Below are 26,876 nucleotides of genomic sequence, written 5' to 3'. Positions count from 1 at the left end.
CACAATAATTGGAATATTTTTTCATGAAAAAGGAACTATACGAATATCTAACGACAAATGGACTTTACTTGTTTACAAAGAGTTATTCAATATCAAAACTACAATATCCAACAATGACAGAATTTTGGAAAACCTATTAGAAAAATTTATTAACGTGGATACACCGAGAAAACTTGCCTTTCAAGCCGAGTGTATTATTATAATACAACTACAATGGTAAATTTGAACTCACATCAAAAATATTTAAGTAACATAATAGGCCTGGATCTCGCGTGCCAAAAAAAGTTGATTAATAGCAAGCTGAAAATTTTTTAATAGCTTAACGGTGTCTAGTCCGACAAACTTTGATGTACGGGAACACTGGAACAGGGGAAGTTTTAATTGTGGAACAGTTTAAAAATTTGGAACGTCAGACTACGAAAACGTCCCATGTATTTTGTCGGACAGAACATTCAATTGATTTATTACCCTTTCATTAAACTCCCATGCAAAAATCAGACTGCTATTACTAACAAATATGATTCCTGTCATTTGATATATTATGTTCTTCGTGTTCCACTCATTAAAATGCTCAGTTGGTTATAAACACAGTCTGATTTTTGCATGAGAGTTTAATGAAATGGTAACAAATCAATTGGAAGTTCTGTTTGACAAAGTACATGGAATGTTTTCGTAGTCTGACGTTCCAAATTTTTAACTAATACTGCTATTATAGTGTATGAATTTGACTTTTAAAATTATAAATAGCTGATCCAAAAAGGTTAATTTGATTATTTCATTAATAGGAGATTCTGACCAATAGAAAGCTACAGAAATAAAAATTAGACTGATAATTTTTGATAATTTCCCGTCGTCAAGTATATTACGTCAGATGCCCTTCGTTGCTATGAAAAAATACATTCAGTGACATTAATGACGATTAATGTTTTAAAAATTATAAAAGTGATGACTTTCAACCGTCAAATATTTATAACAACTGTGTGTTTAATTGTACTAATTTGTACTTACATAAATAAATTACAATAAAATTTTGGTTTTGAACAGTTTTATTCATGAAATAATCGCAAAAAATTGCACTCGGTCTCTAAAATTAATATAGAATTTTAGAGCTCTTGTGTAATTACTACTGAAAATTAATTCTTTTTAGCATAAATAGTTCTACTCCAGTAAACAAGATTTACTGCCAACAAGAAGAACTCATATTGAATTATTATTACACAGGAAGCAGTCACAATAAATTTAAAAGTATATTTTTTATATTTTAATTGTATACGTGCTTTATTAACAAAAACTATTGCGCTTCAAAATAAACATCCGGAAAATTCGCTGTTCATTTTAGCAACAATTATATATTTTTTTATATAAAAGTCTTTGTCACAAGCATAACCATAATAATAACTAAATTATCTTAATTTTTGTTCGTCCAATTACCAATTTTAAAAAAAATCAGGAGACACATTAACGTGATTATAATCGTTAGAAAAAAAATGAACCGATGGTTAATGGCTAGTTTCCGTTGACATTTTGCGACGCCGACGGTTCAATTGAACTTGATAATTTCCCCGGTAAGTTTGCCAACGTTGTGCATGTCACTGCACACCATTATTGAGATGGAAACAACAAACATAATAATTTTGATTAATGAAACGGTACTCTAACATACTGGTTTAACATTTTTTTTAAATGCCATACATTACAAACGGTATCAACAATCGAAGAAAATCTAAGCATAGAACAATAGACTAGTAGGCCAGGGTAATAAGACAAAAATATACCCTGTTCGTGACACTTCAGCAGCCAGGGTACTGAAGCATTTTTTCGACAAGTAATACCTATAGGAACAAACTGTAACTATTTCCTGCGTAGGATCTGGCGGCCATTTTTATTTATAAACAATTAACTGTCAAAAAATGGCATTTTTCCTCCTTTTTTTCAAATCAACGGAAAACAGTGAAACTTACGATTTTTTTAGTACAAATATCTTCGAGATTATAGACAAATCTTTAAAATGACGTATTACAAAGTTTGATATACTCATTTATTGTTAATATAATTGCGAAAAATGGTCGGAATTGCAAAAAAAATTATTTTTGCAATAACTGTTGTAAAAATTAGTGTTTAGCTTTAAAATGTTTGTCAAATGAGGGTTCTTTGGTGCTTAATATGTGAAAAAAATTTCAAAGCGATTCATTTAATTGTTTAAATTTTATTCAAACTGCTTTTCCCAGATAGCATTCTTTTTGCGATAACATAAGTCAGAAAAAAATGATGTCAGAACCATTCCACAGGTGTCAAATGGAAGATCATGAGCTATGTTTTCAACTTGGTTTAAAAAAGTGAATAAAAATGCATTTATTAGTAATATGCAAATAATTAATTTGCAAATATACATTAATTTCTATAACCTTACACTAAATTTTGTTTTCACCATAAATATACGATAGTAAAAAATGTTTACTAGAAATACAAACTAAACAAAACACTTAATACCTAATGTTTAAATTTTTTTATTCTTTATAAAAAATCTGGGAAATCAAAGGAAGGGAGGCTCTTATTGGTGCAATGGCGAAGGTAAAACCCCCTCTCAACCCCGCCTGGGACCCAGTATATTTTGATATTAAAAGTACAACTCTAGTATATAATGCTGTCTATAAAATAACATCATTACTTAACAATTCTTTAAAATTCAGACCTAAATTAAGTATGCATAAATAAATATAATCTTATAAGAAATTTCACAATGTTATGAATCAAGTAAAATCTATAAAAACAAACTAACATTCTTGTAAATTAGCCTATACAACTACAGTAGGACCCTGATCCGTGTGTAGATTATCCGTGCTATGATTACTCAAATTGAATTTTTGAGGTTCTATCAAAATAGAGTCACTATAAATCACTCGACAGAAACTCTATATACAGAAAAGGAGACTGATAATGAAAGATATATTTTTTCTGTTATCTTTTTATGATAGGTACATATCATGTACAGTCGGAAAAATGAAAGAGTAGGGCTTTTCATTCACAGTCATTTGTTTCGAACTTCTGTCATGTGTCACATAATATTAATATATCTACATCAATCACTTATTTTGTTTTTGCTGTAGTTTTCTATAAATGACAAACGTTCGTTATAGAAAAAGACAGCAAATACAAAATAAGTGATTGATGTGATCGTTCATGGGTATTCTTTCATTTTTCCGACTGTATAATATACATATGTATCATATTACATAAGACATTAATGATCAGATTATCCATGCTTTTCAATTATTATCTGTGCCACATCCGGTACCGAGGAGGCTCCTGCTTCTCAATTTTTCACTTCTTTGTAATTTCTTTACCTTTTTCTAAAATTATTCCATTGTTCTTTGAATTACAATATTTTTTTGGTGTTTTCCTTGATCACAATTGTCAGTTCTAGCTTCCCTCTGACAAACTTATTAATTTCCTCCTCATGTCTTGATTTGATAATTGAAGTTTCTTCCAAACACCTTACAGCATCATCTAAAACAGAGTTAGTATTATTCACAAGGTATTTTTCACCTCATATACTTTACAGTTGCACTGGTAACAGTGAATACAAATTTTACAAACTCTACAAAACAATGTGTAAGGCTGTTGTCTCCAATAGACGCTGTAGGCTGCGTATGTCACGCTGTAGGAAAATTGTTTATTTTCGTTCTTTTAATAAACTTTGAAGGAAAAAGCTATCTTACAACCAAAAAGAGTTAAAGAAAAGAGTAATTCCAAAACTAATTCAAATTAAGGAGTGAATTGAAGTGGCCACTGACTTAACCGGTGGTATCCAATAGATGCCTTAGGCTGTGTACAGTGTTTATTGGAGACCACTACCTTACACTCACTTTCATCTACCTGTGTTAAAGTTACATTATGTAATATAATAGGATCCCAAGGGGATTTTACCTGAAATTGCTCATGTACCTTCACATTCTTTACATACTACGTAGCACCTCAGTCATTAATTTCTCTACAACCATTTTTTCTTGTATTTTTGACAGATGCATGGTTCTTAATTCTTCTTTATGTCCAGCATGTGTTTTCCAATACATAACTGACGGAAACCTGTCCTTGATCTCTCAGTTTTCAAATCAGTCTGGAGGGACAATTAATGGACTAGATTTCTCTGTCCTAATTTTATAGTTGGGCTTATATCCTAAAGATAGACAAGTACCTATAAGTTTTAATTATTGCAAGTAACAAAGGACTTACCATATCAATGAATACTCTCCTAGCATATATTATGTTACTTCTGTTACACTCATAGCATGACATTGATTATACTCATAGTATAAATCATCTTGTTTTTTTGTGTGAACTGTTCTAGACCTTACATGACTTGTCTCAATTTTCTGCATATCTTTCCACGTCTTCATATTTCCATTCTTGAACAAATTTTTCAAAAACATGAATGTATCAGACAGACAAAAAATATACTTAATATACATAACCACAAAAATTCATCAAAATCCATATGTCCGCATGTCCAAATCACCGCAAACGTCCGTGTGTACTTTAGTAGTCTGTTGGGAATTTGGGAACACCTCTTCTACTTACGTCTATACTCTGCAAATTTGCATAAATGCGATCGCATCGCTTGAAACGAAAGTGCACAGAGTCCCGCTGAAGCAGCGGGACCTGGCTGTTCAAGTGTCATGGAAAAAACCTTATTACCCTCGACTACAGATGTAAAGAAGCTCTGCACACTGGGGTTAAAGGCATTTTAAAATCTAACAAGGACAGAAGAAACGAAAATTGATTCGAAGAAGAATGACGTAACAATATACTAACAAAACAATGAAGCATATAATATATAAGTTGTCCGTTCATTTACGGTAAACTATTGCAAAACCTGTATATTTTGAAGAGCCACTTGGATCGACATGAAATTTGGCACACACAAAGCTAACATGTCATAAAAAATGATATTGTGCCGATGTGAGCTTTTGCTCTGGGGGTGAGTTTCATCTCTTCTCTAGAGTTAAAAAGTATACGTTCAAAATAAGTCCGAAAATGGATGAACTGACTAATTCTCAGCAACTTTTGTTCTACAAAGTTTATCACTCAGTTAAAACTTTTCGAGTTGTTTGCGAGATTTTTCAACAAAAAAAAACACGGTTTTAGACAGTTTTTGCAAATAGCTCAAGAAGTATTATATCGAAAAAAAAAATTAAGCAGAGTTGTAGCTAATAAAAAATAGGTTCATACTCGTCAAATTCCAAATTGAATATTTCAACGTGAAATAACCCAAAAACGAAGCACTTTTTGGGGAAAAACTCATTTGGATTTTTTAGAGCGTTTAAAAAAAGCTGTTTTTTAAAAAGTTTCTAGCGTCAAAAGTAAGCAAGCTACGCTCAAAATAAAGTTGGTCTCTTTTTTTAGTAAAAAAAAAATCGTGAGAATCGCCCCCTAATTAGCATACCAAATGAAATTAATAGTTACCGCTTAACAAGTTGCTTTATTCGAGTATGTATTGTTTATATGATATATAAGTTTCATTGGTTCAAAGTGCTTATTTTTGAAAAGTATGTAGTGAAAAGGTTTGAACGTGTCACTAATCACCAGTCTATGCAAAATGACTTTGAACCGATGAAACTTACAGATCATTTAAATAATACATAAATAAAGAAATAATTTGTGAAGCGGTAACGATTAATTTCATTTGAGATGCTAATTAGGGGGTGATTTTCCCGATGTTTTCTACCAAAAAATGGTCATCTTTATTTTGAGCGTAACTACCTGAAATAGTCGATTTGGAATTTGACGAATATGAACCTATACTTCACTATCTACAACTCTGCTTCTACTGGGTGTAGACACCTTAAAACACCATTTTCTTTTTAGTTTTTTATAAGCTGTATTTTTTATAAGAATATGTTTTTCAATAAGATACTTAATTTTTGAGTTATTTGCCAAATAAAAACGTGTTTTATTTTGTTGAAAAAATGAACATATTTATTCACTCGCAAATCACTCGAAAATATTGACCTTGTGAAAAAACGCTATAGAATAAAAGTTGCTTAAAATTAGTCAGTTTATCCACTTCCGGACTTATTTAGAACGTATACTTTTTCTCCTCCGAGAGGAGATGAAACTCACTTCCAGGGCAAAAGCACACATCAGCACATTATCCCTTTTTTTCTTTGACATATTGGCTATGTGTGTGCCAAATTTCGTGTCAATCCAAGCGATCCTTTAAAATTCACAGGTTTTGCAATATTTTACGGTGAGTGAATGGATTTTTTTTCCTGGAAGCCGTCCGTGCATGCACCCCGGTGGCACTGCAGCTTTTCAGCTTATTGTGCTTTCTTCCATTTGTTCTTATGACACCCAATCCAATATAGCAGTGCCCTTCACTAGCCTGTAAAGATCCATTGGGTTAGTGCCATACACTGTCGGACTTGGTTTGCAGTCTTCATATATTGCTTGTCTCTTACGATCCAGCGCCTCGCAATCGCACAATAAATGTCTGAATGCACAATAAATCTCCGTTATATAGTCCTATCGTGTGTAGGTGGCCTTTTACTGGAAAGTGTCCAGTTAGGAAACCTGTAGTTATTTTGAGCTGATTCCTGTTCATTTTGAACAGTTCTTCAGCTCTTTTTGCGCATGTCTGAGGTATAAATCTCTTCGCATGCTTTTGCGAGGGAATTTCTTCCCAGTATTCTTTGTGCTGTCTTCGTATCCAGCCTCTTAATCGGTCTCTGATCGTGCTTTTGGGCGCTCCCAGTGCCGGTTCTGGACCGAAGTATCTTGTTGCTGATCCTCGTCTAGCAAGTTCGTCAGCTTTTTCATTACCAGCGATCCCTTGATGTCCAGGCACCCAAATGAGTTTTACCTCATTATGTTCCGTCAGGGTGTCAAGTTCTTCGCGGCATTCCCATACAAGCCTTGAGGTTATCCTTGGGTTCTTTAAAGCCCTCAAGGTCGCTTGGCTGTCTGAACAGATATTGATTCTCTTATTAGTATAAGTCCTCAATTTGTTTATCCGTGCACAGTGCAGGATCGCATATACCTCCGCCTGAAATACAGAGGTATATTCTCCTAGTGGGATGGAACCGTTATAGTTCCTATCCTCTAAGGGAGGAAGGTCTAGTAAGGCTTCCATTGCTGCAGTTGGTGTACCTCTCATTGCTCCTGTTATGCTGAGACAGACAAGCCTTTGTATCTTGCCTAACTTCTATATAGCATTTCCCTGCTGCACCTTTGGCCACCAGACCAATGCTGCATACGTTATTGTGGGCTTTACCATCATGATGTATATCCAATACATCATGTCCGGCTTAAGTCCCCATGTTGTCCCCAAGTGGCCATCGCTCTTTGGTTATTCGTTCCAGGTGTTGATTCCAGGTAAGCCTTAAGTCTATTATGACTCCGAGATATTTAATCTCCCTCTCCACCTTTAGGGAAATCCCCATGAGATTCACAGGTCCTATTCCCTCTAATTTTGTCCTTCTGGTGAAGGCTACTATTTTGGATTTGTAAGGGCTTACGGACAACTACCTCACTTGTCCATTTTGATACTACATTCAGGACCTGTTGCATGTTATCCCTGACAGTTGTATTGAACTTACCTTGTGCCAGAATGACAAAATCATCTGCATAGCCCAGGACATTATATTTTTTCCTGTTGAGCGTTCCAATCAGTCCGTCCATAACCAGATTCCACACTAACGGAGATAATACACCTCCCTGTATGCATCCTCTGGCAACCCGTGCTGACATGGTCTCGCTCATCAGTGTCGAATATACCACGCGGCCTTTAAGCATGCATTCTATCCACCTGCAGCTTATTTCATCCACTCCTTTCAGCCGGATGGCTTTTGTGATAACATCGAATGAGGTCTTGTTGAAGGCTCCCTCTATGTCGAGAAAGGCTTCCAACATCACCTCTTTGTTTCCAGAACATACTCCACTCTCCGTACTAGATGGTGCAGTGCTGTTTCTGTTGATACTCCTGGCCTATATGCATATTGGTCTTGTTCTATTGGTCTTTCAACCAATATTCCATCTCTAATATGTCTATCTACCAGTTTTTCCAATGTCTTTAGTACAAAGGACATCAGACTTATTGGTATAAGGGACTTTGCAGTCATACGTCCATCCTTACCAGGCTTAGGTATGAATGCTACTCTTGTCGATCGAATGGATTATTACTATTGTCTTAGATTTCTGAGATGAGATTGTCATATTAAATCATTTTGCTCGTATGTTAAATCTGTGAACTAGTCTCTGCAGGCTATCTTCATCTTGGGCTATCCATATTAAGTAGTCTATATGGGCTTATAGCTCATAATTGCTCTGTTGCTGTCTGTGCGATACCAAAGAGATGTATTTTATTCTTAAAGCTATGACGAACGATAAGCGATGCGCGAGTTCTTAAGATATCATCATCATCAGCCAGTTTCCAGCCAGTGAGTCCACTGCTGACCATAGGCGTCCAGTAAATAATCCCATTGTATCCGATCTTAGGCACCCTGTATCCAGTTATGTTTGATGCGTTTAATGCCATGCGTCATCTAACCTTTTTGCAGGACTTCCTGGATTATACGTCCATGTCGATTATACTTATACGAGTATACGATAAGCATCGTGTCTAGGTCTCCATTCTAAAATTTTCTTGGTCCATATTCCGTCTTTGAATCTATCAATATGGTCCAGTTTCATTTCAGCGTTGTAATTCTTTTAACCGAGCCCGTACCACCAGTTTCTCTCCAATCCATTTTATTTGAGAGTATCTCCAATAAATATCTCATTGACCTTAGAAACAGATACCACATCCCATATCTGAGAAACATTGACTTAGATTATTTTTCTGGTAAGGGTCACTGTTAAAGTCTTAAAATATAGCCGATAATATTTCAATATCGACGGCCTCACAGGCCGGCTTTTAGCTACGGAAGATTATCTACGAGATGCACTAATAGACGGACACCATTAAAAACCAAAATTTTAATGAAATAAACTTTATTTTAAATATACAAGTCACGTTAAGATCACAACAGGTGCTAGAAATTTTGAAACTCGCAATAATTGGTGCAGCAAGATCTTTTAAAAATTCATAAAAAGTTCATTTAAATTCGCACCGCCCTGTGTGGTGGTAGTTTTAGATAAATTATAAGTATTTCAGCCTAACCCGCTTATTAGGATACCGGTTACAGGAACATCCCGCTTTAAAGACCGCCACTCACGGCACTGCGGTGTCGTTCGACAAGATGATATCAATCATGATATCGATGATATCAATTCTGTAATACGGCATCAGACAGGCCAGGCTCTCTGTGGTGAAATTGTACGATTTTGTTGAATACACGGTCACGCATGATCAAAATTTTTGTCAATTTGGTCGAATTCGACAAAATTACACGACCAAACCGCAGTACTCTGAGTGGCCGGATTTTAGTCCAGAGTAATAAGAATTTTCTCGGGACACTCAAAAATCCAGGTAGCTGACTACTTTGTTATTTATTGTAGACATATAGGAGGAAAACCTACCTGTTTCCTGCCTAGAGTTGGCGTCCGTTTTTTAATTGTTAACAATTTAGTGCAAATATCGCAATTTTTTCGATTTTTTGCACTCCATTCAAAAGCTAAATAGTTGACATAAAATTACAAAATTTAGTTTTTTAGGACATTGAAAAACCTTCAAAATTCCTATTTTTGAAAGTTAAAAGGTTAATTTGTTGCTACGCAAACGGCAAAATAAATGAAAATCGTTATTTGTTAATAACTTTTACTAAAACTACCTTAGAACTTTAGTGTTTCACCCAAAGTTGGGTACTGGCATACTGAACATACCTTCAAAATTTGAGACCGATCCATTAATTAGTTTAAGTGTTATTCTATTTGTTTATCCCAGAGACCTTTATTTTGCATTAACATAAGACAGAAAATAATGAAGATAGGGCAATTCTGAGTATGCCAAATGAAAGTAGAAGACTGATAGTATCAAAATGTATAAAAAAAAAAAGATAAGTAATTAGTATAGTCAAAAATCCTAATGCCAAATTTTTGAAATTTTGTAAGTAGTTTATAAACATTTCGAATAACTTTAAAAATGTTGTCCGTAGAAACAATATTTCAACACGAATTTTCCAATAAAAAAATTAGCCTGGGTTCATTTGGGACAAAGTTAGCCATATATTTATTTTTAATTCACAGCTAATTTGTTTATAATAATTAAGGAATCTCATTATTTTTTCTTAAAAAATTTGCACCAAACTTGTACCTTCATAGTACCCTCTACGATTTTTCAAAATTATAGTTCAAACGATTGCTAGGGGGAACCTACAAATCCACCGAGTTAAAATACCGAAAGGGCAATTTCAAACGACTATAATTTTCTGTATCTCCGGATCAACTCAATGGATTTTGATCTTTCTTTTTTTAATGTCTATGTAATTTCTACGTACATTACAAATATGCAATTTGTTTATAAATTTATTAATTATTAAACAGTCTAATTTGTTTAAACAATTGTTGAAAAATATATTTTTTTTACAAAAATTATTTTTTTAATCATAATATCATTAGTGATCATAGAAAAAGTTAAAGTACACTTTAATAAATAAACGAATTTTATTAGATAATTATTTATTGAAGATAATTTATTTATTAAAGTATACCGTAACTTTTTCTATGATTAATAACGATAGTATGATTAAAATGGGATTTTTGGGAAAAAATTATTTTTTCAAACATTGTTTTAACAAATTAGACTGTTTATTAATTAATAAATGTCTAGACAAATTGCATATTTGTAATGTACAGAAAAATTACATACAAATTAAAAAAAGAACGATCAAAATATTCAGTACATCCCGAGATAGAGAAAATGATAATAGTTTTAAGTTGCCTTTTTTAGTTTTTGAACTCGTGCATTTGTCAGCTCCCAGCTCCCCCTTCACTTACCAAAACTAGCCACTTACCAAAACTTTTTAAATTTCAAAAATCGGCATTTGAAGGTTCTTTAATGTTCTAAAAAATTAAATTTTGTAATATTATGTCAACTATTTAGCTTTTAAATGGGGTGCAAAGAATCGAAGAAATCGCGATTTTTGCACTAAATTGTTAATAAATAAAAAGCGGACAGAAACAAACTCTACAGGAAACAGGTAGGTTTTCTTCCTATAGTTCTATAATAACAAAGAAAGTAGTCAGCTACCTGGATTTTTAAGTGTCTCGAACATGGTCTATTTCTAGCTTACCTATTACCCTGGAGTATTTAGGAATAGAAATTTGAGGTCCCGAAAGGTTTCTACTAGACACTAATAATTGGTTATTAGAATATCCCGGATATAAAAATATTTTTCTTGGCACGAAGGATATTCCAATAATCGGGTTCGACTGTATTAGCATATTAAATAGAAACAAATAATATATTACACTTAAGACATTTATCAAAAAATTGTCAACTTAAACTAAATTAATTGTATCAATAATTCTAGAAAAAATATTTACAAATATGATTAATAAAATATAATAAGAAATTATCAATTAATATAATTAATTATATATACTATATTCACATAAATATGGTATACACATAAAAAATATTATCAGGTGTATCAAGTACAATTTTAATTTTTATTGTTCTATTGTACTATACTGCTTTTAATACTAAGATAACTGGTTTAGTCATACGAGTAGTTTTATAGATTTCAATAAACGCATTAAAATTTAAAGCACTGGGCAACACACATTTTGCCTCATGTATTATTTCCACTATTTCTTAGGTATTTTGATGAATAGGAGTCAAAAATATTCAATCACGCAAGGATTTTTTTCTAAACACTACTTGATTTCTGATTTTTACCTTACATTATACAAATAATACTTTACCCCTGAAATTACAATGAATACCTAAGTGAAATGTTTTCCCTTACCTCGAGTTAAATATCGCGTATCTGTATCTCGATTCCCCTTTGATTAAAAAGTGTTATGAAATTTATTTTGATTGTAATTTGAGTGGGTACAAAAATTGGGCCCCTTTTAATAATGTGGAGAAAACCTATGGATTATGTTTCTGGCTGTTACTTTTGCTTAACAATTGCAAAAGGGATTACATGTAAGTCAAATCATACCAAGTTACCAATACTGCCTGATCCAACGTCCATCGACAGTAGTGAAAGTACAAGTTCTAAGCCAGATGAAGAAGAAAAAGATGATAATATAAAAGATTTTAGTTATGAGATATTCACTAAATCTCATGTATTATCTCAAGAAGATCTTATGCCCGGTTGCACCAACAGATCTTAAGCTTAAGATGAGAATAACATAAGAATTAATATAATATAATTATAATATATTATAATAAAAATATCATAGTATAATAATAAATATAATTGATAATAAGGTAGGACTCGAAAATTATGGTGCAACATAAGTGACACTCAAGGAGGCCCAACCTATAAGTAGAGCTTAGCTAAGCTGGAGCTTAAGATCTGTTGGTGCAACCAGGCATTAATGATTTGGTTTGCGATTTAAGTTTATCAAAGGGACAACCAAACTGTTTGAGTCACGCCTTAACGGTTGGAACTTACTTGGCAAAGATACTAAAGTATGTTACTTTAGGAACAGACAAGAGGATTTCTTCTCCTAAGACGGTGAGTTAGTTTATTGTAATGACATTTCAGCAGTAATAAATACTTTAGGGCATGAGCATTAACCAGAAGAACTCATTAAAAATTAGCCTAAGACTGTTCTATTTCATAACGGCAACGAATTGCTTTCAACCCTTTGGCTCATGCTTTGGAGATGTCAAAAGATAGCTGTCTGGCTTGGCTTGCAGGATGAATATACAAAGTTTTGCTACTTTTTGTGTGAATGCCGAGAATGCAAAAACCATTGTAAAAAAACATGGCCTGAGTGGAGATGCCTTGAACCTGGAAAGAAAAATTTTCAAAACACACCTTTGGTTGATCCTTAAAAAATATATCTGCCACCACTTAATATTAAGTTAGGCATGATCAAAAACTTTGTCAAAGCTATAGACAAAAATGAACAAGGTTGTTTGTACTTAAAAGAAAGTTTCGTAGACTAAGTGATGCTCAACTCAAAGAGGGCATATTTGTAGATCCACAAATGAGGCGCTCAGAGCAACAGTGGCCTAATCCCAAAAACGAAGTTTTGAGATAAATTCAATATTTGCATTCGTATTTCCATTATGCTTACGGGATGGCGCTACAAATTATTTAACACCATTTAGCCAAATATAGAGGTAGGTTGTGTAGACCCTTCTTAATCCGAAGATTTAATGTTGCAATTTGTGGCTTAGGCTACTATTGCTCTGAGCGCCTCAAATAAGAGATGCCGTGAAATATAATGATTTCGAAAGCAATCTTAATTACTTAGAAAAAAAGGGAATGGACCTGTTTCAAAAATGTGGTTACAAATTTCTTAAAAAGCCATATACCTGACAACTACAAGGATTACGTCAAAGATTTACTCAGAGCCTATTGTAACTTAGGCTGCAATATGTCTCTTAAAAATCCATTTCTTTATTTCCCACTTGGACTTTTTCCCACAAAATCTCGAAGACGTTTTAGTGATAAACATGAAAAACGTTTTCGTCAAAATATTTCAAGCATGGAAAAACTATGTCAAGGAAAATGGAGTACGAGAATGCTGGCTAACTACTAATGGGCTCTTAGAAGAGATGTAGTAGAAGCAAAATACTCAAGAAAATTCCTCAGAACCACCTTTAAGGCCCGGTCTTTCCACCTCCGAATAACTAGTTATCGGGAAGTTTATCTGGAAGATTACATGTAAATGTAAATCTTAACTCTGTTAATGCCCGGTCTTTTCACCTCCTAATAACTAGTTATCGGGAAGTTTATCTGGCAGATTACATGTAAATGTAAATCTGTCAGATAAACTTCCCGATAACTAGTTATTCGGAGGTGAAAAGACCGGGCCTTAACAGAGTAAACCCATATCTGAATAGTTGTAAATAGGTAAAAAGTGTATATATTTATGTATTTGACAGTAGGGAGTTTTTGTTGCTACGTAACGTACGCATCTCCGTATACGTAAAGCAACTAACGTGTCGTAGAGGATGAATGTTAAAATAGGTAGTTTTTGTAACTGCCTTAACGTAACGTAAAGCAAATCGTAAAGTCAATTCCGTTGACATTTAAAAAAATAAAACAGTGTTCACACAATATACAATTAATATACAAATGTAAAAAAAGATAAATGAATGATGAAATTGTATGGTTTTAATTGCTTCTATTTAAATATAAAAATATTCTTTTTCCTTAGGTTAAAATTGTTTTATTTTTGTTTATACCTACTTCATAGTTGTAAATTATTGTATACCTACATCAGAATTCCAGTAGGTATAATGTAAATAGTGTGGTAATATTTATTTGAAAATTTTACTGAAACTAGGTCATTTGTTTATCTAGTTATTAATTGTGGTGATCACTGTATTTCTTAAATTAATACAAGATTTGTTTGTTTTGCTTTATTAATAGACAACTTAAAAACAATAAAATTTTAAATCTATTATGAAGCTCCAATTTCCAATTACAAACACAGAATAATTTTACTCAAATAGACTAAACCAATAACCAATATAACCTTAAAATATTTATAAACAGGTAGTACGCTGATGAAATGTTCATTTGGTAGGTAATCGGGCAAGATCCTCGTGTGCATTCGGTGACTTTCGGCTCGATAGGGATGCGTATGAACCTAACGTACCAGCCCGTAACCTTAGGTAATACGTATCGCGATACAGGAGTTCAACCATTAATGCGCAAGCGTATATGTCAAAAAGATGCGTTACGTTTACGTATTTGTGTGCACAAAAACTCCCTAGTAACAAAAAAACCTTGCGTAATAGATGATTTTATCATTTTTGAATTCAGTGTAAAAAGCATGTATAAGAATTAGGCAACAAAATTTTGGGGCAAAAGAGTTTATGTCAGGTTTGTTCCAACACAACGAGAAACCGTCCATCACCGTCCTGCGCAGTAAACAAAATAACCCATGGAACGCACGATATACAGACACAGAACGCATGGAACGTACTAATGTATAGTAACGTGATCGTTACCTGACGGTTCTTCGTTGTGTTGGATCAAACCTTTTGTTGCCCAGTGAGATTATTTGGTTGTCAGTTACGATCTCTGGCGAAAATATAATCTTTCTTCGTAAATTTTTTTCGCCTATGGGCACTAGGGTGCATCGAAAAAATGAAATATTATATCTAATAGCGTGAAAAAGTTGCTAGTGATATTTTTTAGCATATTAGATTTTTAATTTTTTTTTCTAAATTTATATTATTTGGAATAAAATATGTGCTAACTGGATCTAAGATAAATTAAAGAAAACTTAAATGTTGTCAATTACAAATTTAAACGATATTTAAAGTTTTATTTGTTTTTTCAGTCTCCCAACCCCTTTGAAATATCCCGCTTCGTGAGTCCGTGCGTGTAATTTTCACTTATGTTTGGTGCGATACTTTCCTTTGTTATTATTGTTGTTTGTAAATTAAAGATTTTTAAAATAGATAAACCAGGACCATGGGGAATAAAATCAAGATATGCTGTGGACCGCCCCATTTTTGGGCAACCGCCAAATATAACTGAAAATGTTTTACCGAAAAACAAAGCGATGAGGTTTTGTGGTTGCTAGAGGATAAAACACTCAGCAAGAAAGAGCCAGAATTTTCTGGTATTGCCGAACAGGTTGCAATTAAATTGGAGGAAATATGTAAAAAGACTTTAATTCCAATAATTTAACATACAAGAATTATTATTCAGCTTTTTAAATGCCTAACATGACAAATATATGAAACTTATGAAACCGTTTAAGAACAGGCAAAACAGTGAATTTTACAAAAATAAAATTAACAACAAAAGTAAAACTACACGTCTCGATCTTGCAGCATGCAAATGTGACACTCTGATTAATTGTCTTTGTAGCAAATCTCAAAAAGTGCCTCTGGATGATCGCGAATTTCTATTAAATCAAAGAGGTCCCATAAAAATGGTGATAAGCTTGATTGATAGGGAAAACAAAAACAACTATAATCAGAGAGAACAACGGTAAAAGAAGAAAGTTACCGACGCAAAGACAAAACTTTAGCTCAAGTAAAAAACAGTACCAAGTTTTATGGTAATCGAACCAAATGCTGCCCATGCTAAAGAACATCTTCTATTTAAATTAGCCTTTAGGTTAAGTTTTGACAGTTCTATTTTTTGTCCTAAGTATATATACGACTCAACTTTTTCTATATTATTGTTGTCCAGCGTTATATTCTCATTTATATCTAGAGATTCGGTGGTTATAATCCTATTCCTTTTGATTTGGTATTTAGGTCCAATAGCATTTCCTGCAATTCTTCTCTGTCTTTTGCTATTAGCGTAATATCATCGGCAAATCTCAGATGGTTTAAGTTTTCGCCGTCTATCGTCACTCCTTTATTTGCCCATTCTAAAGTTCGAAACATATCTTCTAGAGCTAAGGTAAATAGTTTGGGTGAGATAGAATCTCCTTGTCTAAACCCCCTTTGCACAATATATACACATACATACAGGGCCGGCGATAACGGGCCTGCAAGGGATGCACTGCAGGCGGGCGCCCCTATTTGGGGGGCGCCAGAATGAGCTTTTTTCTGCTGGTGTTATGCAAAATACTAAAATAGAAAAATTCATTTTTTTTTAATCTGGTTTAAATTCGACATAATACCCTAATCAGTGTTTGTTAGTTTTGCATACAAAAATATGTAATGCCGCATAGAATTCTTACCATGTAATAATATAATTTATTGGTCAAAGATATTATATTATTTCAACCAAATAACTTTGCTCTAAATGAGAATGCTTTGTTTATTTTCTTCAATTTTCTTGTAAGTTGTTAAGTTTTGTATCAGAAGTTATAAGAGGAAATGAATGATTTCTAGTAAAATAAACACGATTGTGATATTGTTTTCTTGCCGCCTGTGTAATTTAAGTATTATGTACTTATTAATAGGTATCGAGTATTAATCCCTGGACGGCGTTTAATGGCGTCCACATTCTCGCCGAAGTTGATCGAGGTTCAACGAGTACGGGAGTGTAGACACCTTGTGTAACTTTGCCTAACTTCGTTCTACTTCCAAAATCTGTCGGTCTGGTGCGACCGAGTCAAAGGGATCTTTGTCGGTATCGCACCGCTTGAATGTGTTCCTCGCGAAGTAGAACGAGTGTGTAGAGAGGCACTTCGGACTTCGGTCAACTTTGGCGAAGTAACTTCGCCGAGAGTGTGGTGCCCGTATTACATAAAGTTTAGTTTAGAGATTTTTAGATTTAGATTTAGTATTATTTCATGTGATTATTCCTATACTAATACAGAATAGTTTGTCAGTTGTACTCTGTAGGTAAAGAATCTAGTGTTGCATTCAATTAATATAAAATTATATTTGTTAAGTACTCAGTACTAATATTTAATTACGGTTTCACATTATACTGCAGAAACATAATCTTGAGGTTTTAAATTTATTATTTTTATTTAGTTAAATAAAAATGGTTCAAAAAAAATCTGGGGCACGAACCGAAGAAGAAAAGCCGAAAAAGAAGAAATGACAAAAACAATATTAGTTCTCTTAGCAAATTTCATATATTACCGCAGAAACATAATCTTGAGGTTTTAAAGTTATTACCTATTTTTATTTAGTTAAATAAAAATGGATTCAAAAAAAATCTGGGGCACGAACCGAAGAAGAAAAGCCGAAAAAGAAGAAATGACAAAAACAATATTAGTTCTCTTAGCAAATTTCATAGAAAAATTAAAATTAATTTATTTTGTCAGATCATGGATTCAATAAAACTGTAACCGAACTTTATTTACCTGGGACCGACTAAGTCGATGCCTCGCTGCCTGGAACACACATTTTTAGGACACAAGTCCAAAATCAAGTCATTAATATGGAGAAAAGCTCTTCTAGCTACCCCAAAATCAGGTGGTTTAACCACATAAAGTAATATAGAGGATGTCCTCTGTATGTAATACTCCATTACGCTCCAGAAGAGCATAGGTCTATTATCGTAAATATTCAAATACCAGATTTGATTTTTATCGGTTATTTTTCTCATCTCAGTTCTGATCAAAAGTTGTAAATAAATCAATGAAAATAATATAACATTAGGTAATCTTAATTAGTGGGAGAAATTAAAAAAAAATGATACACCTGGTAAAATAACAATTTAAAAACCAGATCAACATTAATAATACATATTATATCACAATATCAAATAAAGAGGTTAACATTTTTGTTTTCCTTTATATTACATAGTGGGCTAATCTACAAAAAATACATATTATATTAGTATACTTGACGTAGAATAAATATGTTTATACATAAATTGCAAGAAAAATATATTTTAGTAAATAAATATATGGCTGCTAATTTATTTACTCACTTTTTATACCTAATAATAGTTATCTTTTTACAGAAATAATTATTGTTTAGTTTTTGCTCAATGTCATAACAAATTCTGAAGTAAAGGCGGCAAATTTGATTAAACAAACTAGTTAAATTCAGTAATCGAAAATGTTATAACAACGTAGTTCCCAAAATCAATACCTAACACTTCTATTAGAAGGCTATATAAAAATAATATCCTATTTATTATAGGATACCAACATAATATTAAAACATTATCACATTCCTGTAACGTATGCAACCCAAATAGCACGCAAACGATTTTTTGTTATTTATTCTTTCCTCTTTAATAGGTACCGTTAGAGGCTAGAATACACATGTGATATTGTTCGTATTATCACTGGAAATTAAAGTTTTTTGTGCATCTTTAGAAAAGTTATTAATTATTTTTAAACAAATCGACTTTTGAAGCTATTTTTACAATATTTAACAAGTTAACCAAAAATACCTTACAAATTTTCATTTTAAAGGAATTTCTATTCTTTTTCACTAAAATTGTGTCAGTTTTTCGTATACATAGTTTATCGGTCTTCTCCTTTAGTATTTTTAAACGCAAATCGCAATCTTCTGACTGATCGCAAGTTGGATTTTAACCTGAGATGCAAGATGATAAAGCGTTACGTTTGGGCTGGTCTCTTGTACGGAATGGAAGCATGGACGTTAAAGGTCAGCTTTATTAACAAACTTAAACACTGAAAGGTGGTGCCTGCGCCGAATCCTTAGAATTTCATGAAGGGGCAGAGTCAGAAATGAGGAAGTATTAAGAATGGTGGGCTTCTGGGATAGGGATCTTTTTAATTATGTAAAATTTAAGAATACTGCAGACTTAGGGCATATATTGCGACGAGCTGGATACACTTTTCATCAACTGGTACTCTAAGGAAAGATAGAGGGTAAGAGAGGTCTAGGCCCTAAAAAGATGTCATGGCTGCGAACATTAGCCAATGGACAGGAATCCACAGCTATGAAATGCTTCGTAATGCTGCTAAACAGATTAATTTAATCCTGACTATCTAACATCACACTTTATAAGACAGTGTACGGTGAACGCCTTCGTAGAAATGGCTCCTTATGAGGAGCGATCTTACATTACTTATATTGTTTGTAAGTAAGAAATGACGGTTAATATTTTGCATATTTCTCTTGTTAGATACCTGTGTCAAAGAGTGTCACGAAAAAACTTTATTTTCTATTTTCTCTGGTCTATGGTCTATGTTATGTGCTATTTCTGCTATGACTACTTTTGAACATGAACCCTTGTAAATTGTGGCTTCTGTTTCCAATATTTCGTTGCATCTATTCCTGTCGTCCACATCCATTATTTTTAATTGCCTTTAGTTATAGTTTTAATTAAATTGTTTGACCACGTTGAATATTTGAGCAAAAATTAACGGTTATTTTATATTATACAATACATCTACAAAATAGATCACAAAATGACATTTGGCAACAAGTAATATTCGAAAATACTTTATATACAATGTTCTCTCTCTTTTATTTTATTTTTTTTTTATTTTCAACCGCATCTAGAATATAAAAATAGTTCTGTATTGCTTACTATTTTTTATTAGAATGTTTGCTCCGTATTAAAAAAAATAATTTTTTTCTCTTCTTTTCACAAATTGTTGTATTGACTTCCAACTTTAAATGTATCTATTCTAGTCTATTCATAAACTTTTTACTGCGCCTAATGAGATTAAACGATCATGGAACTAGCTCTATGGCAAACTGCCGAAGCCATATTAAAAAAATAATAATACAATTTCCTATAAAAATAATAAAAAATATGCGAAAAGAATGAATCGACTTAATGAAAATAAAAAACGGGAGAACTGAAGTTCCTGTTCCGTCTCCTAATCCTTCCTGGAGAAGGAACGAAAAACTAACAAGTTCTTCTTCTTGTAGTTCCCTCTCCTATCGGAGGTTGGCTATCATCATAGCTACCCGTACCTTATTGGCGGCGGCTAGAGGCGTGCGGTCCATGGAAGCGAGGGAAGCGCCGCTTCCCTATTTATTCGTCGATATAAGAAAATATATTATTAATTAATATTTAATAATAAAATTTTTTCCCTAATCCAAATAATCTACATATTACCTAGCCAATAGGCATTGAAAAATATTAAAAATTAATCGCGTACGAACGAACTCAATATGCACACAATTCAACTATTTGGTCCACTCCTGGCAGAAGCGCATCTCAAAATCGCCGCTGGTCATGCAGTTGTCCCTTTTAAAATTGGTCAGGGTTCAATGACCGCAGCCACTAGTCGCGCGAATTTTGGTATGCCATGGAAGCGCTCGTCGCATCGCCTTCCCGAAAGTGAGATGCTCCGACTGTTACTGCTGCTAAGGGGTGCTTAGGTATTACATACATTCGCTTAAAGAATATTTCGATTTAAATTTTTTGCAGAGATATTTCCTTTTACTGATCTTTTATTTGACATTTTACAGAAATCAAATGGTATTGCATTTTGTATAAGACAAATTGATGACTTTATTAATACGATAATTTAAAAAACGAGAGGAGTTTAAAAATATTTGGGATAAAACTGAACATATGGGGTTTGAACATGAAAGAAAAATAATGAAGATTGATAATTTCGGAGACAGAGAGACAGAGAAAACAGAGGAAACAAAGAGACCTTTTGATAATATTCTACAACAAATGAATTCTAGCTTTCAAAATTTTAACGATTTAAAATTTGTAGAATTATATGTAATCTTAATATTTCTAATTATAATTCATAAAAATTTCCCACAGAGGAATTTATGTCATTACGATTAAATAATGAAAATTTTTTGATATCCCAGCTTTGCATTCTCAGTTAAGTATCATTTATGAAACAACTGACGTGAATGATAAAGAAATACCCAGAAATCTGGGATTTCTTTATAACTACTGGTTTAAACAAGTCGCTGTGTGAAGTGGTCAAGTTGTGTGAATTAGTACTACTAACTATCCCAGCCACAAGTGCATCAGTTGAACGAAGTTTTGCAGTATTAAGATGCATTAAAAGTTTCAAATTAAGAGTTTAAAAGAAATTCAACAAGCGAAGACAGACTTTGAAAGTTAGCCCTATTATCCATTAAAAAAGACTGCATTCAACAATTATCAGAAGTTGATAGGAGAATAGACCTCGAGTATAAATAAGTGTCATTTTAGTGAAAGTTGTGTGTTGTGGAAAATGCCTCGGAGTATATTTTTTTTAAATATGATTCTTCTTTAGAAAACCAAGCCCGGCGCGAGGACTCAAGGCCCGAGCTAGCAATACAGATCAATGATAGGTCCCTAGTCACTAGAAATAGCGGGAATAGAGTGCCTCACGCATTCACGCGTCACGGATTTAGTGTGTGAGTCCTTGTACGCAGGACGTCTCACATAATTTAGTACTTTGCTGATAGAGAGCCCCTGCGCATCAGAGTGTTATCAGGTGGAAAGTTGCTCGACCCTTAAGAAAATATTTTTATATCCTTATTGAATCGCTTCCCCTTTCGAGAAAGTCACCGCACGCCACTGGCGGCGGCTCTGAAAAGATCTACTGAGCTGCAACTATAGCATTCTCTTAAGTTTCTAAGCCAGGAAATTCTTCTTCTACCTATGGATCTTTTCCCCTTAATTTTGTCCTGCATTATGAGACGTAATATCTCATATTTCGCACCTCTAGTAATGTGGCCCAAATATTCCAGCTTTCTTATTTTGATGTTCTTTATCACCTCGCAATCCTTTTGCAGCCTTCTTAGCACCTCTGCATTTGTAATTCATTGGATCCATGGTATTTTCAAAATACTTTTATAGCACCACATCTCAAATGCAAAAAGAAAATAATCGTTTCGTTTTGATTCAATTCGAGTCTCTTGCCATCCTCTGACATCTGATGTTTCGGAATCTATTCCTTGTCAAAGAGGCTTTACAAGAAGACTGAATTGAACCATAACGACACGAAGAGAAAGTGCAAATATTAAAATATTTGCACCGGAGTATGGTTAGACTGTCCTCTAACAGGGAATGATGAAATGAGTGAAACTTCTAACCGCTTTGTATTGTCTACATTCAGTGTCCAGCTTTTCATTGCATACAACAATTCCAATTTCCTCTTTCCATTCCAACTAAGAAGTAGGTACTTTCCAAAGTACCTACGATTCTTGACAATGCTTGAAACCTGACAAAAAGCTCAGGAACTAACATGAGGGAACACAATGTTTACACCAAGTAGTCTTACTAAAGAAACATACCAATACTTCTCCAAAAAGATCTGATGTGACACAACCAGATAAACGCAGTTCTGACACGCCTCAGAAAAACATTGTGCTGCGAAAGAAGTGCGCCAAAGGAGATAAAGATAGCAAAGTTGTTGAAAAGAACGAAAGAAAAAAACGTCTACACAATCAAAGAAAGAATGCTGCAAGACCTAAGGCACATAATAAATGGTTAAAGATACAGCATTATACGATTTATCGTGCAAGGAAAAATAGAGGACAAATGAAGTATCGGGTGAAGGCATGTATCCTAGCTCACAGAGGAGGTGCTTAGGGCAACAATGGCCTAATCCACATCCTACAGTTTTACCAAAACGCTTTTATTACATTTAAGTTATCCCTTATTTAAGTATTTTCAAATGCAGAGTAGCTGAAGCAATGGTTGCTTGAGCCACTCTGCATCTGAAAATACTTGTAATAAAAGCGTTTTGGTAAAGTTATGGGATGTGGGTTAGGCCACTGTTGCTCTGAGCGTCTCCTAGTGGTTTGGATGTAGTTCGGTTCAATTCTTCAGAGCGGCTATTTCTGAAGTAAAAATACCTATGATGATAAACAACTTCCGCAGTGGTACCTACCTGAAGAAGAAACCACGGACTTCTTGATGTAGCTTAAAGAAAAGTACAAAGATCTCGTATGAGGCAAAATATTTTTATGATTATTGTTTTTCGTTGTTTCAGTTACAATCTCAAACAGAACAATTGAATCACTATAAACAGAGTATAGGTTGCCAACTCTTTTTAATTTTACATGTTCATATACCCTATTGTTTAAAACATTACTCATTTTATTCTAGTTGCGATTGAATATTTACTAAAAACTATACTTACCTTATAATTTTCAAAAACTTTTTATATTTAACCATATACAGGTAGGATTTTTTTAATTTATCAATAAAATTTCAACAAGTAATGAGTATGAACAACTAAAACTACATAGTTATACATATCTCATGAATCTCACTTATTTGGTGTACTTTGTAGAGTGTGTGGAGGTATATAAAGTTTGTTCAAAAACTATTTATTACAAATATGATTTAAAAATATATTTATTTTTATGTAATACTTCTGCTTTTATTTATTTTAATACTATTTAAGCTCCATAATCGATTGAATATTTAATCAATGTTATCACTTTCGTGAATTCGTTACTTACTGTATATTAGCAATCTTTTGTATATTTTCGAATACCTACTGAAAAATATTTAAATTTAAAAACTTAAATGCTCATTATAATAAATAATTGTAACATAATTACAGAGTTCGTAAGGAAGTTGTTTTGCACCGGATGGGAAAAGCCAAGGAAGTCGTCAGAACAGTTAAAAATCGAAAGCTTGAATATTTTGGCTATGTTATGCGACACCCAGAGAGATATAATATACTCCATTTAATGCAAGGCAAGGTAGATGGAAGAAGAGGGCCAGGTCGAAGAAGAACGTCATGGCTTAAAAACCTGAGAGAATGGTATAACAGATCCTCTGCATCCCTTTGCAAGCTGTCGTTAACAAAATTGTTATAGCCAATTTGATAGCCAACGTTCGATAATCGAGCACGGCGCATGAAGAAGAAGAATAAATAATCCAAAGTTCTCTCGTGGGCTGACCGGGTAGCAAATGGGGAGGTCAGCAGAAGAATGAAGAAGAACTGAGAGGTACTAACCACCATAAAATCTCGAAAGTTATTCTTCTTATTGTTCTTTTTTGGACTAAATCTTTGACAATTTACCCAGTTAACTCAGAGGCAAATCTACGGTAAAAGTGGATAATTGGTAATTGTATACAATTACCGGTAATTGTATACAATTACTAGAGCCGACGGTAAATGTAGAAAATTATTTTCAATTACCTACTTTTACCGGTAATTGTATACAATTACCAAGGAGCAGTGCTAAAAGTAAGTAAAATGATGAATAAAAACAATAAATTCCAACAGCTATTCAAGAAGTGTGATTTTTGTTGAAGAGATATTTTGTTTAACCTGAAATGAGCTTATGGTAGGGGAGCCCAAGCGGGGATTTTTGCAGTTACTCGAGCGCGTCAGATTATTACATGTGGAGAAACCTTGTACCCTGAAAATGTACCTCTACCTATATTGGCGCTTAATGTAGGGGAATTCGTTAAGGAGGGGGCGAAAAAATTATATCCATAAAAAAACTCAAAACCGTCAGATTAAGATAAGGTAAGTTAAGTACATGCAAAACAGTGTATATTTCAAAAATCTTGCGATTTGAGCGGGGAGTAACGAAATGGGTGAGTCCCAAAGTTTCACAAGAGAAAAGCTAATATTTCGCAAAATGAATGACAGATCAAAAAACTAAGAAATACGTGCTTAATATTTTTCAAAAATGTATCGAATAATACCAAACGCGACTTCCCACGGAGAGGGATGGGGGGTAAATTAAATATTTAAATACGAATCCCGCGATATTTCGCGAAATGAACATCAGATACAAAAACTGAAAAATACATTTATTCAATATTTTTGAAAAATTTATCGAATTACACCAAACATGACCCCCACAGAGGTGGGGTGGAGGGTTACTTTAAAATCTTAAATGGGAGACCCCATTTTTTATTGCAGATTTGGATTCTTTGCGTAAAATAAGTAACTTTTATTGGAGACATTTTTTAGAATTATGGATAGATGGCGCTATAATCTAAAAAAACGATTGTTGGACATGGAAAATTAAATTAAAAATGGAAAGTCCCCACTAAAATGCAAAACTTAACTTTTTTGGTTTAATGGCTCAATCTTCACAAACTAATAGGTCCCCATAACACTTGAGTGACTGCACATTTAGTATACTTTGCTCCCCTACCACTATCCATTATTTACTATTTGTTGCGACATGGCAAACTCTCATGGAACTTGAAATTACACAATTTTCCACTTTTTACATTTACAGTTATCTCTTTTTGCATTATTTTTTACATTTACTTTTGCAAGCACATCGCTGATAGCCTTACCCACCCGAAAAGACGTTTTTTTAACATAATCGCACAATGAAAAATGTTTAGTTTTGGAAGTATGTCTCAAGAAATGAATGATTCTTTGCAGATAGTAAATTGATTTCTGCTGTACAACTGTAGCAGTCGCCCTTCTTTAGTATCTACCCAATTCGTATAATTCATTTTAAACACTCTTAAAAACAGCCAAACGTTTTTGATATCTTAAACATTTTCTTTCCTTGATTTTCAAGAACTTGTTTTGCACTTGTCCGTTTAATTGCAACAGAATTTCGCCTCTCTGAAATTTGATTAGAAAATAGTTCTTCAAGAATCGCATTAGATTCATTCAATGATGGTTACTCAGGTTTTTCTGGTTCTATTAGAAACTCATTTGGTTCATCCACTTCTGCTTCCCCGCGTTCTTCAGAATCAGGACCTGGCTGGGTTTCTTTTACTTGTTCTTCTATTTCCAAATCTTCTTCCTTGGTTTTTTTTTAAACCAATTTTGGCAAAAAACCACAAACATAGCATCATACGGCACTTGATGCCATAAGGGTAAGCTCGGTTTTTTGCGAATTGTACATATGGAACACTCTTTGACTTGTTTGTTAGCTTGCTTTCCAACTAGGAACTTAGTATATTTTCAATGTCTTTATTCGCAACAGATCCTTGTGACTGACTGTGTCTTGGTTTACCGTGCACTATCTTTAAATCTTTTCACATGAAGCACAGTTCCTCTATAATTATGTTGAAGAATTTTCTTGCATTGTCGCTTCTAGGAGCTCCAAAGGCACAAAATATGTCAAGAAGAACTAACGCAACTTCTTTTGCACGTTTAGTTTTCAACGGCCGTACCTAATTATTGTACAAATTTTGTTAAGTGATCTTGGTAGACAAAAATGAACTTTGGTTTGCATATCTATCACATCTATTTGACCTCTACTATTAGTCCATTCGTTCACGGTTTTTGCTCTAAATTTTAAAGAACCGCTTGCATTGACATGCAATTTGGCATACGTATAGCTTACATGTCAAAGAAAAAAGTGATATGGTGCCGATGTGTGCTTTTGCCCTGGGGGTGACTTTCACCCCCTCTTGGGGATGAAAGATATATGTCCAAAATAAGTCCGGAGATGGGTAAACTGACTAATTTTAAGTAACTTTTGTTCTATAGAGCTTTTTCGCCAAGTCAACATTTTTCGAGTTATTTGCGAGTGAATA

The 26,876-nt window shown here is 33.5% G+C and overlaps 1 protein-coding gene across 1 annotated transcript in view; it reads right to left on the bottom strand.

Annotated features, from left to right (window-relative positions):
- Positions 1 to 8,973: 8,973 nt before the first annotated feature.
- The window catches only part of LOC126888846 (putative sodium-coupled neutral amino acid transporter 11), a 128,282-nt gene continuing 110,379 nt past the window's right edge, over positions 8,974 to 26,876 (bottom strand). Inside the window, exon 9 of the mRNA XM_050657272.1 lies at positions 8,974 to 26,876. This exon is cut by the window's right edge and continues 15,423 nt beyond it. The gene's annotated coding sequence lies outside the window, so the exon portion shown is untranslated.

The sequence above is a fragment of the Diabrotica virgifera genome, chromosome 7 (assembly GCF_917563875.1).
Source record: "Diabrotica virgifera virgifera chromosome 7, PGI_DIABVI_V3a".
Taxonomy (NCBI): Eukaryota; Metazoa; Arthropoda; class Insecta; order Coleoptera; family Chrysomelidae; genus Diabrotica; species Diabrotica virgifera.
This window is presented reverse-complemented; position numbering and strand designations above follow the sequence as displayed.